The 3874-nt window shown below is 36.2% G+C and overlaps 1 non-coding gene across 1 annotated transcript; it reads left to right on the forward strand.

Moving 5' to 3' along the window:
• Positions 1–3311: 3311 nt before the first annotated feature.
• LOC136234422 (small nucleolar RNA R71) lies at positions 3312–3418 on the forward strand. The gene has a single exon (XR_010691306.1). It is a non-coding gene; the product is annotated as a small nucleolar RNA R71 (small nucleolar RNA).
• Positions 3419–3874: the final 456 nt, after the last annotated feature.

The following is a 3874-nucleotide window of genomic DNA, read 5'->3' on the forward strand; positions in this document are numbered from 1 at the left end:
ATTGTCCATTCTCACCATCAGACTCCATAACCCTACATGAAACATGACCATGTCAACATGCTTTAGCATAAGAAAATATGATTATGTGGTCTTAACCTAGGAATCCAAAACAAGTCATACACAACCAAATCCCTAGGAAAGTAGACCCGCTCTGATACCACTAAATGTAACCCCCTCACTTGGATCACATGATATCTCACACAATATCAGTTATAGACATGCTTTCAATACTCAATCATATAAACTTCAATCTCATATAAACTTTACAGATTATACATAAGAGAAAGCATTTACAATACACGTTTAAGTCATTATCCTGCATAGAGGATTTACAAAACAAAAGTACATCACAAGACTCCAAAATGCCTAGATGAGAATGGACTGACACTGCTGGTGCGACCTTAAGCAAGAAGAACTCCACCTAACCTGTAAAATCTGTTGGCAAGGGGTGAGCTGCCTACTCATTAAACATATTACGCATATATGTATATACAAAAGTAATGTAAAGAGCACAAATCAAAATATATCATCAGTACCAAGTTAGAATTTATTCACCGGTTTCATTTATTATAGTAATACTTATTTTAGAAAGGCCTTGCTGTACTTAGACAATATATATAAAATGGTCCTTGGGCCCAATCTGTATTCCGGCTCACTAAATTCGGAATACAATCATCTGTGCTACGGAGGAGTTACACTCAACTCACGTACTCATATATCTCAAGACATGTGCTTCCGGCTCACAATATTCGGATAGCACTCTCAACTTGGACCATTTCACATATCCATCTAAGCAAGCTCATATTCATTTATAATCCAACCATTATCCAGTTCCAGTATGTGCACAAGGCTCAACATGCCGTATTTACTCATAACACTGCAACATACTCAATCATATCACTTTCTTATCAATCATAGTGTATCACAAACACTCAAACATGATTCACATCATTCACATAAGATTCAACCACATCTCACACTCAACAAGTCACAAGGCACAATACATTCATACACATATATAAGCAATATGCTTACCGTCGCACTTGGTTCGATCTATTCAACACGATCGGGTGTGCGTTCAATTGCACCTTGCCCTCCTAATGTCACATAACATTAATCCTTTTGTCTTAGATCATCACATGACCTACTTGCACACATTCTGTCATAACTTTCTCTATATGAATCCAAATGCCCTGATTCTTGAACCTACTGAAACTAGACTTATATGGGTAGAACATATCCAAAATTCACATTAATATCACTTCTACACAATATATGGCATGCAAAATGATTCTGTCCTGTTTTCAGCCAAGAAACAGACTACCCAGTTTTGCATCTACCATAATGCACTCAACCTAGCTCACACTAAGCACAATGGATTTCCAAATCCTTTTACAGACATATACGTAAAGTAGTTAGGAACACTTTTGTATAAAGAAACTGTCTCCAATTCGGACTCTAAGATCCTCAAAATGCTACATCAACATGGCTGCCTCACATGACATTCAATTTCGAGGCAGTCATGATCCATCTAGGTTTTCTTCCTCTATATATGGAATTAAAGTCCCATATTTTACAGAGGGTTTCATAACACATATAGGAACATAGTTTATTCTTTATGTATCTTCAAATTCGAACAATATCAATATGAAAAATAGGCTCCAAAATGACTGAAAGCAGTACCCTAGATTTCTGTTTAGGGCACTTGATACATATCTTGCATTTGGACAGCCTATAACCACTTTAAACAACACCAAAACTCAACAAACTCAATCACAACTCATCCACAACAAATCCTATGATCATACCTAGGTATTTCAGAATCTCCAACTCATAGAAAACAAGCTAAAACAGCATACTAACCTTCAACTTGTGTCTATCACCTAGTATGCTTCCTAACTTGACTTGTTTGGCTTGAAAATGGAAGAAATTGGAAGAGTTTTGTTTGGAGGGTGTTAGGGTATGAACAAGGAAGGTTTGATGAAGCTTTGGTCGAAATTGTGGCTGGAATAGATAAAGAATAAGTTGTGTACATCTTTTAACAAGTGAAGAGGCATACTTTGTCTTACTATTGGGTGACATCATTCTTTGTGAGGTGCTTACTTGCTAAACTTCACTTCTAGCCCTCCATAAGTCTAATTTAATCAATTAAGGACATGTGCATTCATTCATTTAAGTCCAAACTCAATTAACCAATCGTTACATCTTAACGACACACTAATCGCCTCCTAATCGCACGGTAATCGCATTAGGAATACGAAACTTCTAATGACAATGAGATGAATCTAAAATGCATGTATTCAATCATGAAAACATATATGAATGTGGAAAGATGTATATGTTAGGGTTTTAGGGATTATACAATAGTCCTTATTGCGGACTTTGTGTGGAAAAGGTGGTTTGGGTAAAAAAGTTTTTGTACTAGAGTCAATTGGTGCATCTTTTTGTTTTAATGTATCTTCTTTGGGCTTCGGTAAATCAGTTCCAGGTAAGGTCGAATTTCTGGGCATTTTCGGGCCTAAGTAATTTTCCCCTGAACGAAGAGTGATAGCCTTAACATGCTCTTTCGGATTTTCTTCCGTATGGCTTGGAAGACTTTCCTCTTTGCGGGATGGAATTGATTTAGCGAGTTGTGCAATTTGAATCTCCAAACTATGGATGCTAGATGATTGGTTTTTAATAAGCTGATCGAATTTATTCTCGATCCGTTTAAAACCATCGTCGTGATTACTTATTTTTCCGCTCATAGCATCAATAAATTTGTCGATTTTAGAAGATAAAGTGCTAATCGTATCTCTTGATTGATTTTGATAATTAGCAGTACGATTTTGATTAGCATTAGTATTATTATTATTATCTCTCCAATTAAAGTTAGGATGGTTTCTCCATCCAGAATTATATGTATTGGAATAAGGGTTATTATTTTGGTTTTGCCCTTGGACAAAATTTACCTGTTCAATTTCACTTCGTAATCCACATCCGTATGGATTGAGTTACCATTAGGATCACACGGTGCCATAAACTTATCAATTTTGTGCGATAAGGCAGAAAATTGGGCTTGCAACATCGCTACTGGATCAAGATTCATTATACCTTTAACTGATGAAGTAGTTGAGGATGATGGTTTCGCTAATGGTACGTGTCCACGTTCCGCGGGCCACATACTGCTGTTGATTGCCATTTCCTCCAAAAGTTCTCTTGCTTGGGCAGATGTTTTCTTCATGAATAACCCTCCAGACATAGCGTCCAATGAACCTCTAGTTGTAGGATTTAATCCATTATAAAATGTTTGCATTAAAAGTTCGGCAGACAATTGGTGGTGTGGGCATAAACGTTGAAGTTCTTTAAAACGTTCCTAAGCCTCATAAAGAGTTTTATTATCATTTTGAGAAAAAGATGTTAACTCTTTAATGACTCTTGCGGTTTTTGCTAAAGGAAATTTTTTTGATAAAAACTCTTGGGCTAATTGTTCCCAAGTGGCAAATGATGCGGCTGGCATAGAAGTTAACCATTCTTTAGCTCGATCCTTCAAAGTAAAAGGAAAAAGGCGAAGTTTGATTGCTTCTGCAGTTACATCAGTAATTTTAAAAGTGTCACAAATTTCTAAGAAATTTGTCAAATGGGTATTAGGATTTTCGTTAGGTAACCGTAAAACGTTACATTATTTTGCAACATATTAAGCAACGCAGGCTTAATTTCAAAATGATGTGCATTAATTTGAGGTCTAACTATACTGTTTGTTACACCGGCCACTCCTGGCCTAGCGTAATCCATAAGTGTGGCCATAACTTCTGGCTCGGTAATTCTAGTTTTTATTGGAGTTTTGTTTTTGTTTTTCTTTTCTTTCTTGTTCTTTTTAAGAGTTCTTTCAATT

Source organism: Euphorbia lathyris, chromosome 6, assembly GCF_963576675.1.
Source record: "Euphorbia lathyris chromosome 6, ddEupLath1.1, whole genome shotgun sequence".
Taxonomy (NCBI): Eukaryota; Viridiplantae; Streptophyta; class Magnoliopsida; order Malpighiales; family Euphorbiaceae; genus Euphorbia; species Euphorbia lathyris.